Source organism: Euprymna scolopes, chromosome 18 (genome assembly GCF_053919585.1).
Source record: "Euprymna scolopes isolate OS-2025 chromosome 18, ASM5391958v1, whole genome shotgun sequence".
Lineage (NCBI taxonomy): Eukaryota > Metazoa > Mollusca > Cephalopoda > Sepiida > Sepiolidae > Euprymna > Euprymna scolopes.
The window spans coordinates 103,169,118-103,186,149 of NC_136499.1; the positions used below are offsets into that span (position 1 = coordinate 103,169,118).

At 34.9% G+C, this 17,032-nt stretch overlaps 1 long non-coding RNA gene across 2 annotated transcripts in view; it reads right to left on the minus strand.

Moving 5' to 3' along the window:
* Window positions 1–17,032, minus strand: part of LOC145297724 (uncharacterized) — a 229,286-nt gene that overhangs the window by 124,740 nt on the left and 87,514 nt on the right. Inside the window, exon 3 of one of the 2 annotated variants that reach the window (XR_013870316.1) lies at window positions 14,491–14,533. This is a non-coding gene — a long non-coding RNA (uncharacterized LOC145297724). Of the gene's footprint in view, window positions 1–14,359; window positions 14,534–17,032 lie in introns of those variants that run through there. The other variant, XR_013870315.1, reaches the window with a different exon arrangement.

Below are 17,032 nucleotides of genomic sequence, written 5' to 3' on the forward strand. Positions count from 1 at the left end.
AAGCTTCCACTTGGGGCACCGCAGTGGGTCCTCAACTAGAGCAGACAATCGATTTGATTGAAAAAGAAGCAATTTCACTGATTTCAATGACAATACAAAATATGCGAGTGTGAAACATTCAATGATCATTCAATCCCGGGGAACGTCGGGTCTCCCTGCTAGTCTACTATAAACGTGCGTCTCTGTATGGATGCAATTGAAAACAAAACCCGATAAAAAGACCTGCATTTACGTTAAGCATTTGCTTTTTATTTTATTTACTTTTTTTAATTTGCTAGTCAGTAACAATTTATCAAGACTAAGGGTTAATGAAATCAATTTTTCAGTTGAATGACGAAGCGTATCATGAGAGGATTGAAAACTGACGAATAGTAAAAAAAAAAAAAAAAAAAAAAAAAAAATTGATAACTTGTGAGGACGAATTATAAGTAATATTTCCGGACATTAGATTTGAAATCGGCTATTTTGTAAAGTGTTCTATCGTCGGAAAATTCTTAGAAAAATACAAGACCAAACAAATATCTCTACGACTGCCAGGTCACCACTGCGGCAACCAGATGTCACCAAACTAACTCAGAAACAAACAGCTGTTTCTGTTCTCAGAAATGATGTGTGGGGATTGAAGAACACCTCCCACTCGCTCGCTCCCTGCTACAGGCTATGTAACTGTACACAGCTGTCTACATTCGTTTCTATTCTGTGTAAAGAAAATGGCAACCAAAGATCAAGAAATTTCATTGATCCACACAAAATGGCTAACAGTTATGAGGGTGAGAAGTCACAAATGAAAAATATTCAGAAGCAAATGATGTCAATATTTTTCCTGATCCCGACGCAATTACCAATTTTATACTAAATTCCCACTTCCGATACAATTACCAATTCCGATTCTAGAAGTGTTAGCCATGTTTAGTTTCAGAGCAGTTTCCAATGGTTTGTTGCTCTACACAAGTCCTGGGAGGTGACTAGTTTGCAGTAGACAGAACAGTTTCCGATGGTTCGTTCCTGGGAGGTGACTGGTTTGTAGTAGACAGTTCTCGAGTTGGAATCCATAGAGCAAAAGATTGTTCCCGTGTTGACACGAAGAAGAAAACATATGTGAAATCGCTACAGAAAGGTTTAATATTTATGGAGCAATTCTAGTTTCTGATTGGTTCGTAGCAGAACGTGAATTAATTCGATTCGTCGGTTCCTAGTAGCATGGTTTATAAACAGAATTTCCCGACTGTGCGGGATCATATCCCCATTATACTGCAAAAATATTGTAACGTTTATAAATCTCTTCATATTTAACTATGAGGTTGTTGGTTATTACTTTGTCGCGATTACCGTAAAAACAGATGTTAGAAGTGCAAATATTTTCTCAAACAAACTTGGTCTATAGATTTTAGTTTTACTTGGTAAGTTAAAATAAATATTTTATTATTACTACCAGCAATGGAAGATTTTATTTAAAAAAAAAAAAAAAAAAGATAATTAAAAGAATCGTTTTTGGCATCAGAAAATAGGCACAAATTTTTTCCGATTCTGATACCCCCAAAAGTTCGATTTTTTTTAGATTCCAGATTCTGATTAATCGTCCCAACACTCATGCAAACTTTACAACATTGACATTATGAAATAATTCTTTCAAATAACAATATCATTTCTTGCCAACAACAATAATAATAATAATAATAATAAACAAGAATCTATCTATTACAATAGAAAAATGCGAGCATGAAAAGTCATATGGTTAAGCGTAAACATGGAAAAGTAAAGGACTAGTTGATAAAACTGGAAAAGAAAATAATCTAGTAAAAAATATAAATTTTAATTCAAAATATTGCAGCATTAAGAATTGATTATATAATGTTATAAATTGAATTTTTTTTTAAATGTTAATGCTGCAAAATTTTTAGTTATAAATTTATATTTTTTACTAGAATATCTTGTCCTTTTCCTTTCCAATTAGTTCTTTACTTTTCCATGTTTAAGCTTAACCATATTACTTTTCATCCTCGCATTTTTCTATTGTAATCCATGATTTTTCCAGGCTTCCAATAAATTTAAATTGTCTCAGTCATGAAAGATTTCTCCTCCACTGACCGAGGACAGAAAAGGTGAAGTGTAACATCAGAACAGATAATACACTGTGACATTGGCCCGAAAAATGTTATTTAAAAAAATATTGTATTGTTTTGCTTTCTGAGCCCTCTACCTGAACACAGTTGTCTACTTTGTGTATTCATTTTTTTTGTGGACTGTTATCCTCATCTTCATAGTTTTTTCACCATGTTTCGGCCACCTCATCCTCTGGCCTTCTTCAGGTGGTTAACCGCGATGGATAGAAATGCTGAGTCTTGTAGCTGTATCCCCCAGTAATTACTCGCTACATTTTGGCCAACTAATCATCTGGCTAACTTGAGGTAGGATTGAAACCGCTATCATCAGACAAGGCTCACTTGGAACTGTAGAGACTCGACGCCTCTATCCACTACACCATGGGCCCCGAAGGATTAATTGTCCCAGACATGGTGAGACAACAACAACTATGGAAGGCAGTAATTACTGGGGATGCAGTTACAAAAACTCAGCATTCGTTAGAACCTTAGAGACTCAACGCCTCTATCCACTTGAGATATGACAAATAATGAATACACAAATTGTGAAACGTCATCTCAAAAGATTCAATGAAATAATAAAATAATATATAATGACTGTTTATATCCGTTACTATTTCGTGTACAGAAAACAGAAACTTAAACTTAATTGATTTGTATAAAACAGTTGAGAGTTATGACGGCGCGGGGTCGAATCACAAACGAAAAACATGAGAAAATAATGTCAACCTTACAAGACAAGATGTTAAGAAATAATTATTTCAAATAACATAAGTGTTTTTGCCAACAGTCGTAATAAACAAAAATCTATAATTACAAGGCCTATAGCCATTAGTCGCGTGCTGCCGTGTAATGAATGAATGTGTGAATGTAGGATTGACATGAAATTCTTGAAGCTAAACTAAAATGACCGAAACATGGGTTGAAATGACTTAAATAAATAAAAAGTAAATGACTTAGAATGACTTTAATGAACTTAAGGATGAACTGAATGACCTTAAGAATGACTTGAATGCTTAAAAAATAACTAGAATCCTTAAAAAAAACAAAAAAACTTGAATGGTCTGGAGAATGACTTGAATGGCTTTGAGACTGACTGATTGTAAAGTGGATGATCATTTTACATTAAATTAATACAGAAAAGTGATCCCCCACTTTATATCACAAAGTTACAAACATAAGTACAGCATGTTCTTGGCCAAAAGGCCAAGAAAAGCTTAAAAAGCTAAAAAAATCAATCTATTAACAACAGACCTTTGATCTTAACCAAAAAGGCCAAGCACAAAAGTGTTACGGACAGACCGACTGACAGACCGACCGACCGACGAAGTGACTTATGGAGTCGCTTGCATGCGACTAAAAACATGCTGCGTGCATGCAATTTAAAACAAAGCCCTATACCAAGATCTGCGTGCTGTCTATCTGTGTTTCTATTTTAGTACTTTCTTTCCTGTCTCCGAAAGTTGGAAGTTCTGCAATGCCAATCAGGTCCGATATTCATTCGCCATCACTCTCGATCAATTATTTGTTCGGATTTGAGGCCAGTACTCTTCAAATCCTTATTGATGCAATCCGTCCATCTATTTTCTATGGGCGGTGTCAAGGATAGGAACCAGGGATGACGATGCTCTTGATTTTATTTTCTTATACCACACACTATGATTTATGTACTGAAGATGACCGTACCAGCACAACCTACTCCACCAAAATAACCTCCTCTCTATGTGGATGCAATTGTAAACAAAGTCCTATATCAAGATCTACATTTACGTTAGGTACTTGTTCTCTTCAGCTTTTTTTTTTTTTTTTTTTTTTTTAATTTGGTAATGAGTTACCTCTTACCAGGACTAAAAAAAATCACTTAAGGCAATGGGTTAATGAAAGGAGTTTATTTTCAGTTAAATGATGAAGAATATTATGAGCGTATTGTAAAATGATGAATGCAATGAATAAAAACTTGATTACTTATGAGAACGATTTGTGACAAATAGTTGACACTGGACTTGAAATAATGCATATATAAAAGTATTTGTTTTGTGTGGATGCAATTTAAAACAAAGTTCTATACCAAGATTTGCATTCACATTAGGCTTTTGTATTCTTTTTTAATTTAATTTTATTATTATTTTTTTTTATTTTTTTATTTTTTTTTAATGAGTTAAGAGTATTCCTGGGAAAGGGCTGGCAGCATTCTCAGAATAGCAAATGAAAGGGTGAGTCTTCAGGTTTCCATCAACTACGCTAGATTACTCCTTTTATTTTTTCCACACACACACACACACACACACAAGCACGTCTGATTAAACACGACTGAGTTATTCTTTTTTCCGATTTTTCTGGATATCTTTTCCATTCGCCGAGCCGTCTTTTTTTTCTTCAGTTGGCATGTTGTATAAAATGGCGCGCATAAGTTGTTGTTCAGCCATATTCTTCTCAAGCGCTTTCAATGCACCCGATCATCGTCAGGAGCGGTTTGTGTTTTTTATCCTCCCCTCCAATCATCAAAACTGAACATCATCTTTCATCATTTGGGACAAGAGATTGCAAGTTGGATTTGAAGTATATTTACCTGTTTTCGCTCTCGAAACTCTAGGTTGGTTTGTGATGCTTACTAATTTGTATTCTTTTTACAATGACTACATGTAATAACAATAGCTAAACGTAATAAAAACACAACACATAATAATAATAATAATAATAATAATAATAATAGTAATAATAATAGTAATAATAATAATAATAGTAATAATAATAATAACATTAGTAATAATAATAGTAATAATAATAATAATAATAATAGTAATAATAATAATAATAATAATAGTAATAATAATAATAATAGTAATAATAATAATAATAATAATAATAGTAATAATAATAATAATAATAGTAATAATAATAATAATAGTAATAATAATAATAATAGTAATAATAATAATAATAATAATAATAGTAATAATAATAGTAATAATAATAATAATAGTAATAATAATAGTAATAATAATAGTAATAATAATAATAATAATAGTAATAATAATAATAATAATAGTAATAATAATAATAATAATAATAGTAATAATAATAATAATAATAATAGTAATAATAATAATAATAATAATAATAATAGTAATAATAATAATAATAATAATAATAATAATAGTAATAATAATAATAATAATAATAATAGTAATAATAATAATAATAATAATAATAATAATAATAATAATAACAATAACATGGGACATTGTTTTGAAACATTAACATTCCAGTCACTTGATTCAAAGTCTGAAAAATCAAGATAATTAACGTTACATGTTTATAAATTAAAAAAAAAAATTTTTTAAATGGAGGAAACAGAAAAATTACTTCTGTAAATAAAGATAAGGCATTATTTTCTTACAACCAAATACGCTCAAAAGTTTTGCAATATTTTCATTGTTTTTTTTTTTTTTTTTTTTTTTGAGATCACAAGTTAATCCGATACAAGTGCCACTCACCAGATTTGCCTTTGTAACGTTGTAGACGTTTACACAAGTGTTAACACCAAGGAACAGAAGACAAGTTATAAGTTAATTCAACCCCCCCCCCGACCCCATTGGAACAATATTTATTTTCACCTTTTTTGCATGATGCTACCTTACGTGATCATCAGTCTGTGCACATTCTTTTTAGAATCTTTTTCCTTTTGCCTTGCCGTGACATCATCTCGCACACATCTCGATCATTTGCATACAGCTGTCATATGCACGTCTGTTACACCTTTACTGTGACCCAAGATCCACTGTTTTAGGCCTAATTGATCCAATCTGATCGTCAAAAGTTCTTGCAACCCGAGCAAAATTTCTGGAATCTTTACCTTTCCTACAGCAATTGATGAGGTACTTTGCTCGAGTTGAATTACTTTGCTCATGTGATGCATCTTTGGAAATATTGCAAAACCTTTAATTTGAGCCTTCAAAAATTGAGGGGGTAGGGAAAATCAAAGAACGGGAGGGTATTTATAAATTGAATTATTGAATTGGAGGGGGGGGGGACAGATGCATATTATCTGTAGAGAGACAACCAAGAAACAGAAGAAAAATAAAAGGAAACGAAGTGCTAATTAAAATGTAGATCATCAGCAAGACATAATTAAAACCCAAAAGTTTGTAACGTGAAAAAAATCAAAATTAAACGACAAAAATGTTGGCCATGCTGAAATAATGAGGAGGGGGGGGGGACTCTTCCGTCATGAATGAAAATGAAAATCTAATTTTCATAAGGAACCTAAAGTACACTTGATCTGTTGAATCAGTATTTGTTAAAGGCACAGATAAATTTATTTCACATTCATATTTATTTATTGCTAGTGTTGTTGTTGTGTTGTTGTTGTTGGTGGTGGTGGTCACTGACTGAATTCCCTGCGTCTCGTGTAGACACCGCCCAAGCGTTTTGAAAACAGTGATTGATATCAGGCCCAGCCATTTGCGGTTCCAGCGGCGCACTCCGTAGAGGCGAGAACACATCTTGCTTCACTATGCTAAGCCAGGTTTTCAACTGACCACCATGTCGTTTCTTCCAACCTTGGAGTGGGGCATGGATGACGTCATCTGATTGCTGGCACAGAGTATGATCAAACCATCAGAGACATCTCGAAAGAAGGGTCTATTTGAGGGATGGTATCCAGCAGCGCGAACAGATGGTGGCATTTGGGACGAATTGGTGCCAGCAAACCCGAAGGATGTAACAGACATTGGTAGTCAAAAACTTCCAGTCTGCACATCTTACAAACTCGTACTGCCAAGGTTTCGCATTCATATAGGAGAATAGCGCAGACAAGGGCTTGATATATTCAAATTTTTGTACCAAGTCCAATTTCATTTCTGGACCAGGCTCGGATGCAAAGGCATCATCAAAAGCTAAAAAAACAACAAAACAGCCAGAGAGGACAGCATCCCTGTTGAAATTTTTAGAAGTGCACTAGGCTCAATGGGCCCTGTTCTTCATCAGATCATCTCCCGCATGTGGGAAACAGAGAGCCTTCCTCAAGACTGGAGTGATGCGGTTCAGCTCCCTTTCAAAAGGGAGGCAAACACTGCTGTAATAACTACTGCGGAATAAGCCTCATCAATATTGCCACCAAAATCTTTGCTACTATATTACTGTAGCGGTTTCAGAGAAAATGTGGCACCAGAACCAGGCCCAACCAATGCAGATTCTGTCTAGGCCGTGGCTGCACAGATCAGATTTTCACTCTGTGCTGAATCCTTACACGTGTTATGACTGAAATAAAATACATCTGCTGCTTTGGAATGTTTAATATAGATGTATATGCTCTATAAATGTAAATCCATTTTTATTGAGCTTATTTTATTGTAACAGTTTAGAAAAACTTTATTGAATAATATACATTACGAGGAGCATGCAATAAGTAATGCCCCTGACCCACTTCCAGTTGTCTGATCTAGCTGAAATTTTGCATGTGCAATGATTTATATCTCTATGAGTTATGTGGCAAATTACAGCTCTGAACTAATTGTGGTTTCTGTTTTATAGGTGTTTGAACTGAGTCAGGTGTGAAATAGAGTCTGATGAATGTTGAGCAGTGATCCGGTTTTTGTATTTGAAAGGACGCACACCACAGGAGACTTTTGATGAAATGAAAAATACTTATGGTGATAATGCCCCATCATATGACCTTGTATAATGCTGGCATCATGAATTCAAACATGGCCGGAAGTCTGTGGAAACAGTTCCCAGAACTGGTCGCCCCCCTTCTGCCATTGATGAGGCATCTGTCGGTCAAGTTGAGGCTGCCATTTTGGAAGATCGGCGCATTACTATTCGACAAATAGCCCAAGATATCAAGATTAGTACAGCGTCTGTGGAAACTATTATTCATGACCATTTTGCATATGCATAAGGTGTCTGCCAAATGGATTCCCAGGTTGCTCACACCATTCCAGAAACGAGAACGTGTCGAGTGCTCGAGGATGAATTTGGAGATGTGCCAAGAAGATGAGTCAAAGTGTTTCAAAATGATTACACAGGATGAAACCTGGGTCCATCTCTATAATCCAGAGACCAAAGCCCAGTCAATGCAGTGGAAGCACTTGGACTCACCACCTCCAAAGAAAGCAAGGGTGCAGCCCTCCGCTGGCAAGGTCATACTCACAGTCTTCTGGGATCAGAATGAAGTAGTGATGACAGATTTCCTGGCAAAAGGTACCACAATTACAGGAGCCTATTATGCTTCACTTTTGAGGATATTAAGGGAAGCTATCAAAATCAAGAGGCGGGGCAAGATCAGCAAAGGTACCCTCCTCCTGCAGGACAACACACTGGTCCACAACTCGCATGCCGCCAGATCAGAAGCACGGGCGTGTGGTTAGGAAATCCTCCCTTATCCTCCTGACCTTGCACCCTCTGACTTTCACCTCTTCCCAGCCATGAAGTTGTTTTTGAAAGGAAAGCGTTTCCCAGATGATGCAGCTTTGATTTCTGAAGTAACATCATGGTTGGAGGACCAACCCGGAGTGTTCTACAAAAACGGTCACCAGAGCTGCATCAAACGATGGGAGAAATGCATAACTCTGGGTGGTTCTTATGTAGAGAAAGACTAATAACGGTACCAAGTTTCGTTGCTCTACTGCTATGGGAAGTGAGTCAGGGGCATTACTTATTGCACGCCCCTCGTATAAGTATATACTTTTTACAAACGTACATGTATATTATTAAATGTGTTCATTAAAACATAATCCAGTTACCCAAAACATACAAGTTTCAAGCAACCAGAATGACATATTCTCTGAATCTAAAATGTAATGCTGGATCTCCCCTCTTTAAATATAGGACCCGGTCAGTTGGGTAACAGAGTAGATGATTTGAAGTAGGCACTAAGTACAATATATCCAACACGACATAACTCAGGGTTCAATTCCATTCTCTATATTTATTTTCATGTTCACAAGAGCAAAGTTAGATATCACAGTACAATAAAAACCGACATTTAATGGCACGACGGATCCAACTGGCATCTAGTTAGCAGAAAACTATTGTTTGAATCACTTAGAATTTATATACGAGAATGTCCACTCGTCGGCTAACTTGCACATCTAAACATAATAAGTATCCCAGCCTGCTTATAGATCAACTCCCTGTCTTCTAGATCTCAATTTAGTTTCAAACCGATTCAATAGCTCACCACCAGCTATTAAATTCAGTTTTTAATGTTTCTGAATTTTTCAGATGAATATTGATTATTTGATTATTTGAACTCAATATATTGTTCTCGTGATGAATGTTATGTTCACGTTTCGATTAATGTAATCGTAGACTTCCTTAAGGTGTATCGTGTCAAACATGCAGCCTATGGCATAGTGAATATAGTACTTGGTAAAAATTCAGTTGTAAAGGAGGTAGTATCTCTGCTAAATGCTTACTATGGCCACCATGATCACAACCATGTTGACACACCTGTTCTTGTCAGATCATCATAAGTTAAGCAACTCGAAACCTGGCTCGTACAAGATGGGTGACCTCCTGCTTTCCAATGTGTGTAGCATGCGTACACATGAACAGCCGTGAACAAGAAAAGATGATGGGATCGCAAAATAATGATCATCTCTGCTATCAGCCTACTAATGGTGGTTATAACCAGGACCGCTTCTAGTATCATCCTAGGGTAGTTATAAATCCAGGAGAGTAAAATGTGAACTTTGGGTTTACTTTCAACAGACTGAAAATCCTCACTTCTCTTTATTTTGTCCTTTAATTCTCACATTCCATGAGCGATGATTCTGACAAAGGGGAAAGAACTGCTGTTTTCTGGATCATAATCTATGTATCAAACATTCATCGTTGGCTGGTTTTTGATCTTTAAGTCATATACATTTTTAATTTTTACGTCCTTGCATCAGTTGGCTTCATGCCTTGCCTGAAGTGATTTAAAAAAAAAAAACAACACTTTCGATACACACCTAAAGTGGTTGTAACTCTAGGAGAATACAAAGTGAACCTAGGGCATGGAATATGTGCCTATATTAAAGATAGCTTTCCATGTGGGAGGGACATCTCCAGGGAAGATCCTAACTTACCCTATATGTGCTTCCGGGTTGCTTTAGCTCACACTACTGCATTTATATTTACTCTCTATCGCCCCCACAACAGCGGAGTTACTATCTTTCAAAGCATATCTGAGAAAATTGACCAAGTCCTATCTGCTTATCCTTCAGCTAACATTCACGTATGTGGAGACTTCAATGTTCATAACGTCGAATGGTTGACCCACTCAAACAAGACCGATGATGAGGGGAGGTTCTGTCATGATTTCTCCATTGCCTATGACCTCACTCAGATTGTTCAGGAACCTACCCGTGTGCCCGATAATAACGGCCAGTATGCGAGCCTACTAGACCTTTTTCTCACAACTTGCCCTGAACTATGTTCAGTTTCTGTTCTGTCGCCTCTTGGATCTTCCGACCACTCTGTTGTATCAATTAAGATAAAAATGAAATGTAATAAGTCCCCAGACGTACCTCTTCATCGTACAGTATATCGATACACTAAGGCTGACTGGGATAGCTTCCGTACATTTATATCTGATCTACCTCTGCATTCCATGTTTAAAAAGGATGTGTCCTCTATAGTATTAGACCTGACTGAATGGTTAATTGTAGGTATTGACCATTTCATACCCTCTAAAAAGTTTCAGCAAAAACCTAACAGCCAGCCATGGTTCTCTCCAGAATGTGCTGCTGCCATTGCGCACAGAAATCACTTTTTCCACTGCTTCAAACGTAATAGATGTATGGAAACTAAAGCCGTTTTCAGGACTGCCAGCAACCATTGTAAGAAAGTAATAAGGAACGCAAGAGAGTTGTATGCTCAATCTGTTGTCCAAAGTAGCTGAGCAGCGGCTTGGTTCCCACCAGTTTTGGCAAATAGCAAACAGAATCCTGAACAGAAGCGTGTGCTCCATCCCAACTATTATCAATGGACCTGAGGTAATCTCGTCAGCATCAGACAAAGCCAAACTCTTTGTCAAGAACTTTGCAGCTAATTCTACCCTTTGCGACCAAGACCGCCAACCCCCAATATTTCCTCCTGTATCAGAAAACACGCTATGTGATATACGTATATCTGTACGTGATGTTGCCAAGCTAATCAAAAACCTTGATTCCAGTAAAGCAACTGGCCCTGACGGTATTCCAATTATAGTACTCAAAAAACTTCAACCTGACCTAGCGCCCATACTTACAAAACTGTTTAAACGTTGTCTTAAGGAGAATAGTTTCCCATCTCCCTGGAAAATCTCATCAGTATGCCCTGTATTTAAGAATTCAGGTGATCGCTCATCCCCCTCTCAGTACAGGCCAATAAGTCTCCTGTGCGTCATGAGTAAGTTGCTAGAATCTGTGTTAACTACAGAAGTAATCAACCATCTCAACAAAAATAACCTTCTTAGTGACACTCAATATGGTTTCCGTTCTGCTAGATCTACAGCAGATGTGCTTACAGTTATATCGCATAGGATTAGCAAATCTCTCGACGGTGGCAATCTTTCTAGGGCAATTGCTCTTGACATATCTAAAGCCTTTGATAGGGTATGGCATAAAGGTTTACTTCATAAGATCGCTAGCTATGGTATAGCTGGAAAAGTCTTCTCTATTATTAAATCATTTCTTTCTGATAGGTTCATAAGAGTAGTAGTTGAGGGGCAAAAATCAGAAGCTCACAGTATTAATGCCGGTGTCCCTCAGGGATCCATCCTGGGCCCAACTCTTTTCCTGATCTACATTAATGATCTTCCAAATCACATCCTTACATCATTTGTAGACATTTATGCTGACAACACTACCATTTATGGTATCACATCTAAGACAGTAAACGACCAAGTTCTCTCCAATTCTCTCTCCTCTGATCTTGAGCACGTAGTACAATGGGGAAAGGAGTGGCTGGTTACTTTTAATGCATCTAAAACCAAGCTTCTCTCTTTACATCATCAACATTCTAATCCACATTTGTCATCAATTGAAATGAATGGCTCTCGTCTTCAGGAGGCCTCAAGTTTTGACAAGCTTCTGGGCTTGACCATTACTCCTGATCTTAAATGGAACACGTACATCAAATCTGTTGCCAAGGCCGCTGGAAAAATGGTGGGATCTTTCTATCGATCCGGTAGATATCTCACTGCTGATGCTATTCTCTATCTATATAAGAGCCAGGTACGTCCAAGGATGGAATACTGTTGCCACATCTGGGCAGGAGCTGCTAGAAAGGACTTGTTCTGCCTTGATAGAGTTCAAAATAGACTTCGTAGCCTCGTAGGAGATGTCCTTTTCTCCTCCTTGCAACCTCTATCTCACAGAAGAGATGTTGCGAGTTTGTCTCTGATGTATCGTTATTTTCATGGAAAGTGTTCGACTGAGCTTCAATCTATGGTCCCCCCTCGCCAAACTTTCACAAGAAACACTTGTCTAGCTGTAAACACTATCAACAATTTCCCCCACTCTTTATCTGTGCCTAAACCTAAATGTAGATTCCATGAACAAAGCTTCTTTCTTAGAACTACACGCCTGTGGAATTGTCTTCCGTTTTCCTGCTTTCCGGCTGACTACAATATGGTTGTGTTCAAGTCTAAAGTAAATAAGTTCTTGATGAGCCGTTCCATATAAGTTATCAAATTTACCAAATTTTCATTACTAATGATTACTATATTGTCCAATTTCTACTGTACACTCTTTAACCCTTATCCTTGAGTGGCCTCTGGGCCTTGATAATGTGGTGATGCCTATGTAAAAAAAAAAAAAAAAAAAGGGTTTCCTTTCAGTAGACGCCTAAGTTTTGTTTCTTTTATCTTCTGGTCGTTGTATTCTATCGGCCATGTTTGTACATATCAAACACATCGTGGCTTAGTTAGTTTTTGATCGTAAAGTAATATATATATTTATTTTTATTTTTTTGACAAAGAAGTCACCACTTATCAAGACCCAGACGCCACTCGAGGATAAGGGTTAATAAGTGTACAGTGGTCAATGGGACAATGTCGAAGTAATTGTTAGTGGAAATTTGGTAAATTGGATTACTTAAGGAGAACGGCTCATTAAGAACTTGTTTACATTGGATTTGAAGACGACCAGATTATAGTCAGCCGGACAGCAAGCAAATGGAAGAGAGTTCCACAGGTGTGCGGTTCTAAGAAAGAAGCTTTGTTTATGGAATCTACATTTGGGTTTAGGCACAGATAAAGTATGGGGAAAATAATTGATAGTGTTTTCAGCTAGACGAGCGTTTCGTGAAAGTTTGATGTGGGGGGGCAGATTGGAGCTCAGACGAGAACTTGCTATATATATATATATATATATATATATATATATATATATATTAGCTCTTTTCGTCAAGTGGCTTCATCTCTTGGCCAGAGCAATTTCCATAAAAAAAAAAAAAAAGTTCTAAAAAATGTAATGCAAGTTAAAACTAAAGAGAAAGGACATTGCTGAAAAGATGAAATATCTCAAACCAATCGAGCAACAACAAATTCTATGACAAGTGTTTTTTTTTTAATAATTCGAGATGCTGTAAGGAAGGGCGCACATTTTAAATTTATGAATTTATTACAGTTTTGAATTTTTTAGATGAGGTATGAATATTTGTATCATTTAGATTAATCGAACAACTGTTCTCATCTTCAGTGTTATCTGCACAATGTTTCAGTCGATGTAACCTCTGACCCTCATCAGATGTTAAAGTTGCCATTTTATGTCAGGCAAAAAAAAGGGTTGGGTAGCTCCCCACTCTAAGGTTTTAAATTTTTGGATCTAGTTAGAAGTTTACACAAATTATAAAGATAATTTAATTGTCAGGGAATCCTAAGGGTATAACTTTTTAATTTATTAGGATGAAATTTTTAATTAAATCCATCAACCAGTTCTTAGAAACATTATTTACAAAACTAAGAGGTTGCTGGTTTCAGCAGATCCCAAAATTCGAAACCTTGGAGTGCAGAGCTACCCTCCCTTTTTTTTTCCTCACAAAAAAAAAAAAAAAGAGTTCAACATATGAAGAAGGTCGGATGTTACAGCGACCGAAACGTTGTGCAAATAACATTCAAGGTGAAAACAATTGTCCAATTAATCTAAATAATACGAATAAATTTATGTTTCATGAAACCAAGCAGTTATCTACGCATGAAAATGTTGCAAATATACAAAATACAAGCCAAAATAATAAATAAATAAATAAAAGTCAGCTGTGGTTACTATTAAAAGAAACAAAGAACTAAATGGTTCTAGAGATCTGGGCGAATGAACAGAACTATTGAAATAAAAACTGGGTTCAATAAGACAAGCAAAAATAAATGTTATTTTAATTATTTTTTTTTAATATCTGAATCAACTAGTAAATATACCTTAGGCCTGATGAGCAACTTCACCCCAGTGACAATCCTGCTGCTAAGAGAGAAGAAAAAGACGAAACAAGTGAAGAAAAGCTTATTTGTTTGGTATTGGTTTCATCATCAGAATAAGAAACACAGAAGAAAAGAAAATTTTAAAATGCCCCTCCCCCCTTCTTTTTTTTTTTTTAAATTACAAAATTAATCGGAGGGTGATTGCAAGCCAGAGGGGGGAAAAAAAAAAAAAAAAAAAAAAAAACAGAAGACCTTGAAATAAAAAAATTCAAAATAGTGCTTGTCTATCCCCCCCCCCCGCCTTTTGAGAAAATACAAAAATAAAGACGTCTTTGTGACGCATACACCTGTGACGGAAAGAAAATCGCGTGTGCCAAAGATCATAAAAATTGATCAAGTGACTTTATTTTAAAACTAGTGAGTGGCACCCAGTGGTAAAATACTCTTAAATATATTTTATTTCATGCAGATTGTTTTCATTATTACACAGCCAATTCTTTTTTACTCATTTAAAAAAAAAAAAAAAAAAAAAAAAAAATGACCTGGGTGCCATCAGCTAGAACCAACACCAAAACATTTAGCACTTCAGCCGTATCCACAGATAGAAAAAAAAAAAAAAAAAAAGAGTTAAAATTAAACTACTTGAAACTGAATGAATTTTTGCATGCGCAAAAGTAACAGAAATATGTTGGCAAGTTAAAATGAACAATTTACATTTCAACTTGGTTATATATGCCTGTACGCATTATTCATCCATCCAAATAAAGATTTTACTCGTTATAAATCATCCTTGGTGTATGATTACTGTCTCCTGTTAATTTCAGTATTATGGTACCATTAGTTTAAGAGTTTGTCGGTTAAATATTTTCACACAGACACGGTTTTATTTATAATGAATAGAAAATCAAATTTTTATGGCTAAGTGATGAACGAAGATCTCGCAACGCAATTTTGAAATTCATCACCAATTAACTCATTCTTAAAATAGTTCTTTAGAAATAAAGTTTAGAGAATCAGCCTTGTACATTATCGCAATATCTACAAATTCACATTAATCGTATAAAATCTATTTTATTTATAAAAAATAAAAATTAAAAAAAAAAAAAACAGTTCATTAATTCTTATTTTTGGTGTAGAACATTTTCTTTCCATCACGAGTACGTACATAATTTTTTTTTTTTTTTTTTGGGGGGGGGGACAAGCACAAAATACATATAACATTGTCTTTGTGAAATACTGAACAGATTACAAGCTGAAAAGATTATGCAATGGGATGCAGTACAAGTCGAACAGAGAGAGAAGGGGGACTCCAGACGTTACAAATTAATTTGCAATAGAAAAATTTTTTTTTTCTTTTTAGATAACCTTAAGTAAAAAAAAAAAAATAAATAAATAAAAATATGACACTATTCTGTTATAAAAAGAAAAGTTCAACACGGTCATTTTTCTTTTAAGACGTTTGAAACGAAGCAACAAAATAGCTCCTGAAATAAGATTTTTTTTTTTTTAAATAAGGTTTATTTTTTAATTTTTTTATTAAAATTTTCTTTAAATAATATTTTCTTATTTAAAAAAGAAAATCTAATTTTAAAAAAAAGAAAAAGATTTTTTTTTCCTTTTTTTAAATAAGATGCTATTTTTCTTTTTTTTTAAACAATTTTTTTTTTTTTTTTTTTCATTTTAAAAAATTTATGTTCTTTTAAAAATACCTGCAGATTAGGAATAAAGAAGCACATGAAGGGGGGGGGAACTTTAAAAAATTCAAGGGTAGAGGAAGGAGGGCTACACTTTATGAAACTATTATAATTTTTTTTTTTTTTTAAATGTTAATATAATTCATTCCAAAGATTAGATTCTTCATTCTTGACCAACAATTTTTTTTTTATTACCCAAATCCATCTGCTAATTAAAATGTTTATTGTTATTCAAAATTTTTTATTTTGTTTTAATTCGGAGTTTCATTCATCTCCAAAATTCTATTTTAAAATTGCCTACTCACAGTAGTAACTACATGACTGTTTGCTACACATTAGGAACCCTACATCAGCGATTAAGTTATTTGATGTGCATTTTGACAAGGGTCACACTGAATGCATGATAACTAGTGTTGGGACGATTAATCGGAAAATCAGAACTTTTGAGGGTATCGGAAAAATTTGTGCGTATTTTCCGATGCCAAAAACGATTTTTTTAAATTGTTTTTTTTATTTGATTTTTTAAGCAAAATCTTCTGCTTATAGTAATGAAAGATAATGAAAATCTGATTTTAAACTATCAGTAAAAGTAAAATCGATAGATTATCCCTCAAAAGTGTATTTTTATGTTAAAAAAAAAAAAAAAAATAGCTGCACATTTAACGTGTTTTTGCAGTAATCGTGTGAAATAACTTTATAATAAATATTTGGAGATTTATAAAAGAATTGGAATCGAACTTGGTAATTGTATCGAAATCAGGAAAGATATTGGCATCATCCCATTATTAATGATAACTCACACCTGAAAAAAAATTTTAAAAAAAAATCGTTCCCAGGGTTGAATGAAA